The 15,330-nt window shown below is 35.4% G+C and overlaps 1 protein-coding gene across 4 annotated transcripts in view; it reads left to right on the forward strand.

Moving 5' to 3' along the window:
* Nucleotides 1–627: 627 nt before the first annotated feature.
* The window catches only part of LOC117422650 (forkhead box protein N3-like), a 68,585-nt gene continuing 53,882 nt past the window's right edge, over nt 628–15,330 (forward strand). For 2 of the 4 annotated variants that reach the window (XM_034037881.3, XM_034037886.3), the window contains exon 1: nt 4,419–4,591. The gene's annotated coding sequence lies outside the window, so the exon portion shown is untranslated. Of the gene's footprint in view, nt 1,073–1,778; nt 1,847–4,418; nt 4,592–6,350; nt 6,436–15,330 lie in introns of those variants that run through there. The other 2 variants (XM_034037883.3, XM_034037885.3) reach the window with 2 other exon arrangements.

The following is a 15,330-nucleotide window of genomic DNA, read 5'->3' on the forward strand; positions in this document are numbered from 1 at the left end:
AAAAATCATAACATTGAAAGCAGCAATCAAGATATGAATAACTGCCTGCGTACAGTGCATCTGCTTACTGGTTAAAACCGGCTGTAAGTCTGAATAAAGGCAAGAAGGACTTCCAGAAGCTAGGGGAAGATGCCTATTCACCCTTAGTATTTTCATTTGTACGCAAGATGTAGCCAAGGACATTCAAAACCTTACTGTGGGAGTTTCAAGTCATGTGTAATATTCATATCTTAAAACCTGAATCATACCTAAAACATTTTACCCATGGGACTCAGTTAAGACAACAAGCAAGTTTAGTGCACTCGATACCTTCCCCAGAAATGATGGGCAGCTTTGGAATACAACTGTAATATTTTAGAATGCCTCTTTTTGCTTTATAGTTGGTCTCATAGGCAACAGTGAGTCATCCTCCTTGCCTGCCAATGTGTGCAGGCTGAAATGCTGCACCTAGCAAATGGAAGTTATCAACATCACAACACAAATTGTGAAAACAAAAATGCATTGAGTTTTTAATAATTATACAGGCGTATGACATTTACATGGAGTTTACGAGCACAGAGTACCGTCAGTGTTAAAGCTACCATAACTTTGTATAGGCACGTAGGTAGGCCGCCAAAATGACGACAATGTCAGAGTCGGTCAAGCTCCTCCGTGATTGGACGCTAACTAAAACGTCACAGGGTGCTGTTCGTCTCCTTTGCTGATCCTCCCCCCACTGCAAGAAAAATACAAGGGTTACAGATTACAAAACAGTACTCACAAAACGTTATCAACCTTGAACAAGCCTGTCTGAAATCATCACAACATCTCTGTCACCAATGTAATCCCAAGCGTGCAGTCTATTATATTATGTTTGAATAAATGTTTTCTCTCCTGAAGTGGGACAGAGAGAGGGAGGGAGGGGGAGAGTGGAGCGAGTATGGTTGCTATAGAGACGGATCCGGTGGCGTTGTTGAACCATTTTACACAGATCCCAGGGGGCTGAAGCTCCCTGTAAGTTTTCAACATTTTCAATCTAATTGTACCACACTGCCTCACGCATTATCACTGTCATGACATGGGTTAAAAGGTGGTGAGTATTTTAAAAGACTGCGCTATTTATATAGTCGAATGGTTTATTTTATTTTGTCATTAAACATGGCCTTGAGAAATATTATTAATTAGTTAACCACTTCTGCAACCTCTCTGTATGTAGCGGATATCTGTGTGGTTAGAACAAAGTTACAAAGGAAGCATGCAAATGAAATGTATATGGCACATTTAGGCTATCGTATGTTATCTATACGGTACAGTACTAACACGTTTTATTTTACGATACAACGCCACTTTTCTATCAAAAAAAAAATATATAAAGAATACTGTTTAGTTGAGCGGCTGTTTTTTCTCCACATATATTTCACTTTTCTGCGTTACTGCATTAAATACAGACGTGGTTAGCCCTGTGGCTTTTCCGACAAATGAAGTTGCTTAGTTGTCAATATGCATTGCAAGTTGTATTGGAACTAGTAGTTCTGCTTGTAATGTTTTCGGAAATATTCTAGAAATATAACCCATAAAGTACTTTTTTATTAGATTACTACTGCCATTGAACAGCGAAGCACTGCTGTAACTAAGTAAGATTTGATCTTTACCTAGCGCGCTACCTAACAAGTAAAATATATCTTAGTAGTGGGGATGCTTTAAATGCTGCAAATACATTGAAAGAATGTGGTATAGTCTAATATACCATAGGCCGTATATTAATTTTGTTTTTTGTATTGTTTTGTATTGTGCAACAGCTGAAGTCCATATTTTTGATGAGAAATATAATCGCTGCCACGTCTGCCATGACATAAGCTAATTGGGGGTAAGTATAAAATAATGTTTTGGTGTAAACATTTTCTGCTGCTCTCAAGTCCAATCCCTGGGCAGCATTGTGCCAAGAACTAGCTTTGGCCAGACTTTCTATTTTGAGTACAAATTTATTTGGTTTCCAGTAAACGAAAGAGAGAGAGAGAGAGAGAGAGAGAGTGAGTGGGTGTTTTTTTAGTGGAAATAAAATTACATTTAAGATGTCACAGAAAAACTAAAAAATATATTAGAATTTGCACTGGGGTATTCCACTGTGACGTCTGTCTTTCAGGGTGTCCACTAATGGATTGGAAGTCTACTCTCAATGGAGAAACAAGATGCATCACATTTGTCCCCCTAATCCCAACAATCTGTGCATTTAAAGAAAAATGATCTGGAGGTGCTACTTTTGATATGTTAGGATTAGTTAGTAACAACCAAAACCTTTTTTTCCTTAAGAATTGTCACCAGTCATTTAAAAATTGCTAGGCCAAACACAAAAATTGTAACAGTCTGTTTTACCTTTATGCACACATTTTTCGTTTCAAAGATAAATAAAAACATAAAAAAACACATTAATACTTCTATTAACTATTCCTTGGATTTTATGTCAACAAAAGGATGTGTGAAATAACCTTTGGGTGTAGAAAGTAAATATTTTATGGTAAAGAAAAATAGAGGACCAGAAAAGTGTGTATTTATCAGTTTGCTGCAAAGAACCCAGGAGGTACAGCTAATTCCTAAGAACGAAAATGATATATCATATTTACCAAGTGGCTGGGAATGTGACAGGTACTAAGGGACCTGTCTTCCTTTGATACTAGATAGATACTGTGATCTTACAATGTAATAGAGCAAGTTTACACTTACCAGTCAAAACATTCATCTTAATATTGTTGTAGATAGAAATGCTGTTGCCAGGTTTGTTAAATATTTACTATTGCCTGTGTCTTTGACAACAAATTATTTAGTGAATATCTTTTATCGACTAGTCTAGGACCGAGAACCTCCAATAACTGTCCCTATTGGAACACATTCTGTAGCTGTTCACAGTTTAAAAAAAAAAAAAAAAAAAAAGTGCACTTTGGTCATGTGTGTGTCTACCTGTGCGAGTCTAGTACGCTCCCAGTGGTGAATTCCTCTATAACGCTTATGTTGTCAGTGTTGTCCTGCATGTAGGAAATCACGAGGGTCTCATTGACTGGTGATATCAGATTTGAAAGACCTTTACCAACCACCTATTTTCTCAGAGCTTCAAGTGACATAGCGAAGGGCTTTATTGACGGAAAACAGACAAAGTACTCATAGGTTGGTCACAAAGGGACTAGCTTACGTAGGATCTACCTGTTAAAAAATGTAGTATTTCTTAGATCCTATTATTTCTTGGATTTATATATCAACTGACAGCTATTTAAATTTAGGTTTTACACCTTGGTATCTCTTTTGTGACATTCTGTTTGAAATCATACACAATACACTGTCTGTTAACGTCCAATACACAGTGTTTGAAAATTCAATATGAATATGAAAAAGCATGATATTTTAGTGGCCTGACTTGCAAATGGTGGTGAGGTATACAGTTTCAACAATATTTGACAATAATGCTTCAATGATGTTTACAGTTGCTACACCCTTTGAAATGATTATGCATTTCTAAAAGGTTCAAGAAACTTGTACTGTAATATACTAACGTCTACTAAAGTTAAAGATTTAAATATGTGAGAAACCATAAAGGAGCAACAGAAATGTAGACGGATCAAAATGATTATTATTTGAACTGCATTGAAATTGCACATATTCTTCTTTTCAATACAGTGATATCTTGGTAGAAAACATTTGTCTTCACAGTTCCTAATTCTGAAATGCAAATCTGTCTGTCAGTAAGATAATACTGCTACATTGAAACACCCACAACATATCCACAGACAAATAATTGTTAAATGATCTGACTGAGTCAATTAAACTAGAAAGAGTGGCTCATCTATTAAACAACAATACAAATGAGTTTCGTTTGAAATGGAACCCAGTGATTGACTTGTTGAAGGATTGAGAAATGCTGTTCTGTGAGATAATTACTCCTTCCCTCCTGAGGGATCGGGTTCCTTTTTCTGCTTTTAAGGGCAGATTGTGAAGGTCATGTTTTTAATTCTTTTTTTCAAAGCTACTTATTTCTTAAAGGTGTTGGATTTAACATTCATCATTGTGTTATATCCTTTTATGACTGTTATATATTCTTTAACTTAACCATAAACTAAAATGTTTGTAATGCTGTATGTAAATATGTGTACTTTTCTATAGCTTATATTGTACATGCATTCTAAATCACAATTAGGGTCCAGAGGTTTTCAGTAAAATGTAAGTACATCTAAGCTAAAAAAATAAATAAAAATATTTAAGGTAGAAACTACAGTGTTTTGATGTGGCTATCGACACATAACACAACTTCTTTTTGAAATACAGTAATGCCTGTTGATATTCTCTGTGGGAAAGAACGGAAGAATTGAAGACATTATTTTAACTAACATTAGAGAAACTAGGACCCAGCAGAAACTGTCTTTCTGTGTGCCTCTCTCAATTCCAGAGCACAGCAAAAGCTCAGTCAGAGTGGAGACAGAGCTAAATATATGTTGTATCTACTGTGGTCACAGACAGAAATATTGAATAAAACCAGAATGGAAGGATTAACCAGTGGAATTTAAAATTGGAGCTAAAACAGAAACTCATGCAGAGGAGGCTATCTGAAGAAGATCAGGATTAAAAGGTTACTGCTGTATATGATTGTTGATTCCTGGTTTCTAATTTGGCTCTACTGGAGTCATCACTGAACACAGGGTGGTTATGAATGCTCTTCCAAATAAATTACATGAAGGACATGTATGGCTTTGTATTTTTTATTTTAACAGATTTTTGGAATGGGTGGCTTCTTGATTAGAAAATTGTGAGCAACCTGTTCAATTTGATATAGGTTTATATGGATTTTTTTTTTATCACAAAAAAAAATAATTTAAGTTTTGCACTTAACTTTTTCCTCAAAAGAATTCCAAAAGTGATTTTTAATCCAATGTTGATGCTGATCTGTGGCTTTGGCTTTTTGTATTGGTAAAAGTTTAAAATGCAGTAGTACAGAAGTACATGTGAGTATGCTGTGGGTTGTAAACGGATCAGAATGTGTGAATGTAATAGTAGTTCTATTCATAATGAACCATTTGACCCTTGCTCTAGTGGAACTGGAGCTGTGAAATAAAAATGTTAATGTTTATATTGAAGATAGCCATGTGCTTTTCTACTGGATTAGGTGGAGAATGCAGGAAATAAAGGGTCATTCGTTTTATCACAAGGAGAAAATAGTACTGTGAGCCACAGTTAAGGAAATTGAATTGTTTTTTGTTTGGATAATTCAAGTGGGAATTTAGTAGGCGGTGTGGAATCCTGTGTTGTTAATCAGGAGCAGTTATCAGATAATGTATATTTTAGATCCTTCACAGTAACTGCAGGGTTTGCTTCTGTGCAGCGTTTGGTAACAGTTGTGTGGATTGTTACCATTTTAGCTATACATTTAATCCTACAGGAATGAGCCCCTTCTGAACCCCTGTAGAGACTGTCAGACATGAACTCTCTCTATTGTATTAAAACAAAGCTGTTGTTTGCATTGTAGAATTATTTTAAATGGACTCATAAAAGCCTGATGAATATGATATAAGCTGTAAATAAAATGATGTTATTGTGATTCTGCTTTCAAAATAAAAATTAAGTGATAGCACATTTAAATAACGCTTTTGATATACAACTGATAGAAAGTTTTATGTCCGTTAAAGCAGATAGGTATGATATTGTGGTTATCAAAGGTGTTACAGTACAATATTTGTTGTATAGGTAACGTTCCATTCCCCATGTTTATGCCTTTGATTCAATCTGCTCACATAGCCAGCTGCATGGTTGCCATTCAAGGCAATTGTTTTGCCATCTCTTTGCGTCTTGATTTTATTTAATTGCTAAGGTTTACTAAGCTGGTGCTTTTTGTGATACTGTTGTACATTATTATGTTGAATGATTATCTAATACTGTAGTTGTGTGTTTGATTCCCCTTGCTTTAGAAAGACGTATTTCTTGTGTAGTTCATACTTTTTTTTTTTTTATCTGTTCCAATGTTTTGACTGCTCTTAAAACAAAACAAAATACAGTGCCATAACAAATGCCTTATGTATGGTTGTTACAGTTCCAATGTCTGATATTATACTCAAGCAACATTCAAGTGGGATTTTGTATATCCCTCTTTTGTTGTTGTCAGTGTTTCATTTTCTTTCTCACAGTAAGTTTCTTATGGGCCTCAGTTTTCAAGTGCCCCCTCATGTGGATGAGAAGTGCAGCATGAGTTTTATACGCCTATAAAAACAGGTGCCCTGATTGGTTGCTGTGTAGAAGCACAGGAAGTTCAGGGTTTCTAATAACCACACAGAGACACAGTTACCATAGAGACAAAGATAAGCCCCCCTTTCTGAAAAAAAACGTCTGCATGTCATCACAGATGCCTGCAGAAAGCGTTGGCTCCTGCCAGTTCTCCCATTAGCATCTGCTGAAACATTAGAACGCAGCTGTCTCATGAAGGTCAGTTTTTTTAAATGTATTCTCTACTAGCAGTTAGTTTTGTAATAATTCAAAACAATTTGAATAAATCATATTCAGATCAGTATTTTTTTCAGGGACTGCGCTTAGGGCATAACTTTATGTGCTCTCTGCAAACCTGCAATGCCCCACTACCATAGGGTTTTTTTTGTTGTTTTTTTTACACAAGTAGAAATGGACAGATCGTCGAGTCAGTTTAGTTTGTCAGATTGCTATTTTTACCTCCCTAATATATAATGTTCTATCTTACAGCATTGCTAAGGGTGATCAGAATATTTAATGAGAGAGGGATTTTACTGTGTATCTATTTGTATGCTGATGTCAAGACTGACGAAAGGTTTGGAAATCCAGCCTTTGCATGAGTGAAAACTAACCGATAAGGCATTTTTTAAAAATTGATTTTAGGAGTATTAGGAAGCTTTAAATGCACTTTATGCCCAATAACATTTGAAGGTCTTACTCAGTTGTGTTTACCAAAGGAGCTGAAATATGAATTCAGAACTGGTAAGTTCATTAAGTAATCCATACAAATAGTTTTCACCGATTACAGTGAGTGGTACTGTATTTTTACAGTATTTAATCTGATTTGTTTGTCCAGTGTATACCAAGTGAAACTGAAGTTTGAGACTGTATTAAGTATAGCAGTGTTTTGAGTAAAGGATATCCTGTTGACGGGAGTGTTCTGTTATCTGAGGAAAGGTCCGTTAGCAGGAAATGTGTCAGCCAGCTTGTTTTCTGTAAACTAAAAGGAAGTGAGTGGATTAGTTGGTTTGACTACAGTCCGCGGATAACTATGGACAGCAGATTTCGTAACTTTTACAGACTCTTGAAAAAGATTTTTCCGCAGTTTATTGTAAATTATTTATATATCCAGGGATGTATGATATGTGTACATTACACATTAATGTGTATTTGGACTCAATTGCTATTTAAACATACACGTTTGTAAAGGTTAAATGTTTATAATGTACCATTATCTATTTTAGCACAGCTCCAGTACCTTTTTTTTTTTTTTTTACTCTCATGTTGATGTGGCCCTAGATTAGTGTCTAACATGAGAACTGAAGAGGCATGCGTGATTAAGATTCAGTAAAAAGTGTTACAACTTGGTAGAAAATAAGCTTGTAATTTTGTAACCAGCTGCAGGTATGGAAGTAAACATTTTACAGCAACAGATATGTAAAATGGAGAATGAAAAGGTGCCAGGCATGCATGTGTATTTTCCTAAACGCAGTAATTAAAAGTTACATGAGAAAATATAGATCAACAGTGCATTTCCAATTCATTCTAAATTGAATTGTATGTTTTAAGTACTAGCACTGGAAATATCATGGCATTTTCATTCAAGAAATCAGTTTCTGTTGAATGGCTAAATGATTGCAGTGCCTAGCTGGACATTTGAAAAATGTCTAGCAAGAGCAAAGTTTTGCAAATGCTGTCTAACAACGTAGCAGCTGCATGAGACCTCTGACGTAGAAAAAATGACTTCTAGTAAGTGAAATATGTTGTAGTTTTTCTTATTTTATTTTATGCAAGGCTGCACTTTGGGTTCTACAGGTGAATGTGATACTTGAGAAAGTATATATCATGGCAGATGCTATTGTTCTTGTTTTTTCACATGGCGAGGGCATTTAGTTCCCATCAGTCAGAATTGTGAACATTCACAAGCTAAAGGCTTGTGTTGATTTCTCACAGAAATGCTACAATCCTTCTGGCTATTCACGAGTGACCATAAGGTTTGTAAAACTTCTATAGTCTGCTTGAAACCTCCCAGCAAACATCATCTTTGCTAAAATTAGATTGATTTATAAATCTGCATTTTTTTTACCTTAAATTATTGTTTTAAGGTTTTACCGGTACTTTATTTTCACTGATGGCTGGCTATGTAACTTACACATTTCACCTGGTTAAGTCTAAGGGCCCAATTCAGTTACGCAGTGAGAGCATAAAATATTTACACACAGTTATGGTACTTTGTTATTTTGTAGTTTTCTAAAGCTGCTACTTTATAAGATGGGGCTATTTTTGGGGATGTAATGATGGTGATGACAAAATAAATATTTCTCCACATATATATTTTGCCCAAAACGGTAATTTTAATTGAGCCCTTGGAATAGTGAAAATTGCATCACTTGACCTCTTTTAGAACATACATCTTTTTACATAGTCACCAAACACCATTCCGTCATCCGACCTCTCTAGTGTGGTTTTACAAACTGTTATTTCATTCTCCCCGCCCCTTTCAGTGCCACACATAATAGTTTTTCTTCAGTGTTCATTTTGCCAAGTGCCCATGGTCCACTTGACCTGTATTCAGTCAATAACTATTCATTTACCCCTGCAAAAAGACAATTTTCCAAAGCGACAGCCCTGAATTTTGTTCCATGAATGAGCTAATCAGAACTGGAGACAGCAGTTACTGATGGAGTGCTCAGTATTCAGCCAAAATGATCATAAGCTCCAGAAGGAAAAGGATTGCTTTCATAAGGGTATCATAACAAAATGCTCATTTGTTATGATTGAAGTGCAAAAATATATTTATTCAAAACAACTTCATGAAGGAAGGGTATTGTAACATATGAGAGGTTGCTGGTTTGGGCTGTCAGTGCCAGTTTTCCATGGGGAAAAGAACACATATGATTTATTATGACAAATTAATAATTGTTACATTATCATTCCAGAAATACATAAAAAAAGCTATATAATTTAATTAAAATGTTTCAGTCAGAACTTCAGGACTTTGGGATGTTGTCAAGATATGTGAAAATTGTGCAATTTAGGTTTTACAGAGATGCAGTTCAGTTTTTGCTCTGCTTTGAAAACAAAATCTTTCCCACCAACATGTTTTCTTAAAAAAAAAAAAAAAACTACAGGTAAACTTTTTTGTGAAACAAAACCATTCTTCACTGTGATTCATGGTGGCTATGGTGGTTTGTTGGTACAGGAGCAGATTTTGCTGTTTTGCATAGCTGTCAGCTAGGAATTTACACATATGAAAATGAGATTATGAGAGCATCATTAATTGACCTAGCTATTACTTTCATGTGCAAACTATATTATACAGGATGACAGTTTAGCCCAAACTTCTGGAGAAATGGGCTCAAGTCTATATAAATGAGCACACGGACAATGCTTGTTCACAGCTTTCAGTTCCCCAGGTTCTTTCTTGAGGAATATCTCTGTATCAGCACCTTCCCCAAGGTGGTTGATCAAATCATGCCAGTATCATTTCTCCCTTTTTTTCTTTTTTTGGCAGATTATGTCAAACAAAATCTATCACAAGGCAATATGACTTTCAAATGCCCCTGATGACCCAAACCATTCCCTTTCTTCTTGAAAATGAATGCATTTGCATGGCTTCACAGGGTTTAGGTACAATCAGTAAACCCTGTCATACTGTTGCTTATCTTCTCTGTAGACTGGATACTAGGCATAAGAAGCACACAACCGGCACCACAAAAGTCAATATTTTATTTGTGTTACGTTTGCAACGAGAATATTTGTTCACACAATGCTTATTCAGTTGTACATTCTGAATTACAGGATTATATTTTAAATTGACAAAGTACTGTGGTAATACAGCTGTGTTTTAGAATACATAATTTGCAATCTGTTTAAATAAAGCAATTATATTCTGAATAGTTTTTAGCCTCTATATTAACAATGCAGGACACAGAAAATAAATAGAAACTTGGTAAGACATAGGAGTGAAATGAGAAATGTGGCACCGAACTTCTCAAAAAGCTGTGGCCAGCTAGTCTAATAACAAACCACAGCAATGAGCAGAGGCATAACTTATAACAAGTAGATTAGTGTGATATAGTGTAATAATATTAGTGATTTTGATTAGGACATAGTGAATTTATTACAGTTTAATGAAAATGACTTAATGAATACATTGAAAAAACATATGTGCTGGGTTGCAACACATTTGCCATGAAGTTTCTCTTTAATATAGGATATTGATATTTTCATAGTGTTACTGCAACCTCAGACATTTATCAAAGGTAATTTGAGAACCCTGGCTGATAAGTGATTGCCAGTAATTCATTTTTTTCTGTACACTGAGCTGTTGTGAGGGGACATCACAAAGAATACACAAATATAAAGACCAGTAAAGTTTTAACAAAATGCAACAAATTCTATTACAGTTCTGTATTTTACCATGATTGTTGCAAAGCAAATGACATTAAACTGTTGAACTCTGTTGCCTGAATTGCAGTACAAAGTATGCTAAACAGGGTGTGTGCTGGTCACCATGCTTGTAAAAATAAGACTCTTCTGTTAACCCTGTTGCTATGGTGTTATCAACAAGAGCAAACTTTGGGTTTGTGAAAATCAGCCACAATGCTGTTTGCAGAAGATAAGTTAAAAGGAATGAGGCTTTAGGGACTCCAGAGTGAAGGCCCCTACAGCGTGCAGTGAAATGTTTTCACATTAGCTAAATGAGAGGTGGAAAACTTGCTTTGAAATGCTTGAGGAGCTTTTTAGTAATAGTTTTTATTTTTGTTTGTATTTTATTTAGAGACTAGATAATATTGCTTCTAATTTCTATTGCACTTAGCCATAAATATATGTTGGAAAGTGTATTAGCAGTTCTAATGTTTTTTTTTTTTGTTTTTTTTTTTAATGGTTGAACAAGCAACACAAATAAATAAATACAAGGACATGTCTACATTGCTACAATTATATATATATAGATTCATTTCTTTAAATATGTCGTGTTTAATACTGCTTATCTGTCAAAGGCCTTTCATATCTGATAGAAGCAGGAGCTGGCATTGACAGAAGTTTTCTCATGACTGATTAACCTAGTTTATGAACCTGTCTTGTATAGTTTGTCACAGAATCAAATAATAACATTTTTGTCACTGAAGTGACCAATAAGTATCATTATTACAGTACATTAAGAACACTGTCATTGTTAAATATAACACATTAACTTTGCAGTGCTCTTGGTAGCCTTCAGTCAGATTGGCAGCATATTTACTTTCAGCCAGAGTGGTAGGCATATGAGTTTGGGCTTGTTCTGTAGCTTTACTTTAACTTAACTGTACGGTACATAGCATCTGTGGTGAAAGAGGGGTGAAGGAATATGCACTTTTTTTTGTCGATACTGTTGACTGCAGTATTAACCTCAACCTTAATTGCCACTGTCAGCTATGGGAAAGTGCAATCCAAGATAACTAAATGCAGTGGTCTTGCTGACACAGGCAATGCCTGCAGGTTTTTGTCTCTAAAAAAAAAAAAAAAAAAAAGTAATATTTTCTGGTATTCTTAGTGATTGAGAATTAATTTTGCATCTTCTATTTAAAAGAAAAGAGAGGAACTATCACTTTCTATTATCAGTTTCTATTATTCATCTTAATACCAGTGATCAATATTGTATAAATGTATTACACACAAGGATGTTTTTTTTATTTTATTTTAAACTGTTAATATGTTGTCGACGATAAATGGCTCTTCCCCAAAACAGTAGAAAATTGTATTTCAGAATTCATGTCACTAAAAGAAGAGCTCATAGTTCATAGTGTGAAATGCTTATCAGATCAAATTGAACTTTCCATAAGCTTGCCATTCCCAAAATATCCTAATTGCTTTGCATTTTTTATTAATGGCTATTTGATTCTTACTATCTCTTACTTACTAATTTGTGAAGTAAAATCTTATAAAGAGACTTTACAGATACTGGTTAATTTTGGGAATAAACAAATACCTACCATGCTGTCTGTTGAGTATGGCAGTAGCGTGTATTTTTCTTGTGGTGTGTTGAATTTTATTCTATAACAGCTGTGTTTTGATTAGTTACAGAACCTACAGCATGTATCATTGCACTCTGTTTGCAGACAGTCTTGCAATAGCGTTCTCCCCCCTAACCTCACATACAATTGCAGGAGATTAGAGAGCACAATTAGACAGAGAATACATTTCATCAGTAAGCAAGGACTTGTCTTTTCATCTCAGACAAATCAGTGAGCTATTTAATCCCATAGGCAGGCTGTGTCCTAACCAACACTGTCATTAAAAAACATATTATTGACAGAGCCAAATATTGGTGTAAATTACAATTTGAATTAGGGAGCCTTTGGACCTCTGATGTATATTTTGACTTTGAATCTCCAACCAAGTCTTGCATATTTCTGATGCATGTTTTCTAGGGGGTTGGAATAGAAACTGGGTATTTTCATAGCATGTTAATCTATCTAGATCAAGTAAAAGTCATGTAATGATAAATCCTGCCTTTGCACTTTGAAGGCATCAGCTGCAGACCAGAAGCTTGAGCGTTGCTAAGCAACTGTGTCAGAGGAGGATTGTCGGATTTTCTGCCACTGGTTATTTCTAAAGCTGCAGTAGAAGGTATAAGCACTGGTAACACAAACAACCCAAGAGGTGTCATCCTGGCTTTTAAGATTATATGTCTTTTTTAAATAAGTATATTTCAACACTACAACTGGCTACAACCTTGTGAGTGTTGTAATCATATGTACATCTTTTTCTTTCAAGCTGCAGATTAGGACCAACTGCACATTTCTCTGCTCACGAGTCATTCTTGCATGATGTTATTTGTGGAAATCAGTTAAAGAAAAGAAGCACCTGTACCCATACAGATTTTAAAATGGCTGTTACTGAACATACCAGTACATTGTATTTCAAATACCTGCTTTGCAGTGGGTTTCTGTAACATTTTATCTGCAAACAAAAATGTTCCTGTTTTTCATTGCTGTTTTGCTTCAGAAACTGTAACAGAGATTGAGGATGTCTTGTACGACCGCCTACTGCTGCAAGTAGCATCAGGAGCATGTCTGTTGGGTTAGGAGAGACATAATAATTGTTCAGTCTCTGAAAGATCCTGTTTCCTGATGTTCTGGACCATAGCATGCATACCATTTTAATATACTGTATACAGTATGTATTACAAATAAAAGACTATTGAGAGACATTTTTCTGAGTTGCATTAACCATTCATGAATGTGAACCTCATTGACACAATGGTGAAGATTTGCTTTTACTTTGAATGCATTTCAAATTGCAGGTTTTTAACCATCTGACTAGTAAACCTCTTAACTTCAGCAAACATTTTAATAATACATGGTGCTTTAGTCAGCCCAGGATGACACTTGAAATGGGTATTCTCATTATAAGTCTGTTTTTCACTGTTTTTCACTGTTCTTCCTGGCTTTCACAATTTTACTCAATACATGTTTTAGACTTTTAAGGTTGTTTGCTTAATGAAGGGGCTTAAATGATTCTACATATTCTAGTCTAGTATTTCTAACTCCTGTAAAAGGATGGTCTTTATATAAAAAACGGTTCACTTTTCAAGAAAGTATTTAATGTAGCTGTCACTAATTCAAAGATTCAGTCCTGGCTTCAAAAGAAGCAGTACAAAATCGAATTACCCTTACTTATAGTAAACCCTAATTTAAATACACTGCCATCCAACAAGCTTTGGTACACGCTGCATTACTACAGGGTTCTCGCCAGGAATTCTGTATAGCTGGGTGGCAGAGCATTATAGCCAGGAGCACTTTTAATGGACAAATAAAATTGCATTACCTTAAATATATAATAAGACAAAGAATTTGTATAATAATAAGAAATTGAGTAATGAATAATAATCCACCCTAATTTGTACACAGGCTACACTGCTCCATTTACCCCCTGATCCTTTGTGATCTTTTTTGTGTTTCTGGCAGCTTACACATCATACCACCCAATTCCTTGCTGTAAAAAAGCCACTTCCATTTTATTCCCACTTAACATCATACCGACTATCACAATGTTTCTTTTTTTTTTTCACTGGCCCCTCTTGTGGTTCTTCCAAGTTGCTTAAATCAGGTTGCTCTTTTTCATTTTCTGTTTTTTTTTTTTTCATCATCCATTTCAATTTGCTCACTTCCACATTCATTGTCACTATTTTTGCTTCCTAAATAAACCTTTCAGCCTCACAAAGTGCTTTACCCACCCCTTCAACTCTCTGATTAGTTAAATGTAGTGTCAAGACGTAACACAGCAGCACAGCTGTCATTTGGTTCCAAGGTATTTTATTTTCACCCAGCGCGCGCGCAAGTGATCTAGTCTGCTAGCAGACAATTAATCCTTATCGTTAAAGGCATAGTAGCATCTGCAAGATGAGCAGCTCTGGGTCTTTCAGCTGGGTAGCGACAACCACTTAGCCGAGTGGCCCGTCCGGCTGAAAAAGCCTGGGGAGAGCCCTGGTATAGCATTGCTTCTCCAATGGGAATACACTACACTCCTGGGTAATGCATGATCTCGCAAGATGTGGAAACAGAAAGCTATTTCTTACAATGTTCCATGTAGCTCTCAATTAAGACTGTCAGTCAATTTGAAGACCATGTGAAGATCACCATCTATCAGCTCCTAATTTAGACCATTTTACTCCGTACTTGAGAGATTGTAAAAGGAAGATTTCACTGTATGGTATGCTTTGCTACTAACATGTATCTTATTGCAATGGTATCATGCAGCACTCCATCACACCTCTGGCATAGCAGTATGAACCGGTTAACATCAATCCCTAAGAAGAATATTTATACATTATCAGTGGTGAAGCTGTGTGGTATAATAAAAAGAAAATAGATTTAAAAACACAAAACTCAGCAAAGGGTGGACATGTATTTACCAAGCTGTTTTTTAGTTTTTTTTTGCTGCTGTTTTTTACAATACAATGGAATGTCAGTGACAGTGTAAAAAGCTAGTTGTGTGAACTGTGTTAAGTAGTATCATCCAACTATTAGGGTGTACACTTCTGTCATGTTAGTACAATACATTAAACCATGCTTGATTAAACACTGATTGTTAAATTATTATGTTTTTTTTATATTATCACATTGGTTTTGTGTGTCAGTAATTGGT

The sequence above is a fragment of the Acipenser ruthenus genome, chromosome 15 (assembly GCF_902713425.1).
Source record: "Acipenser ruthenus chromosome 15, fAciRut3.2 maternal haplotype, whole genome shotgun sequence".
NCBI classification, from domain to species: domain Eukaryota; kingdom Metazoa; phylum Chordata; class Actinopteri; order Acipenseriformes; family Acipenseridae; genus Acipenser; species Acipenser ruthenus.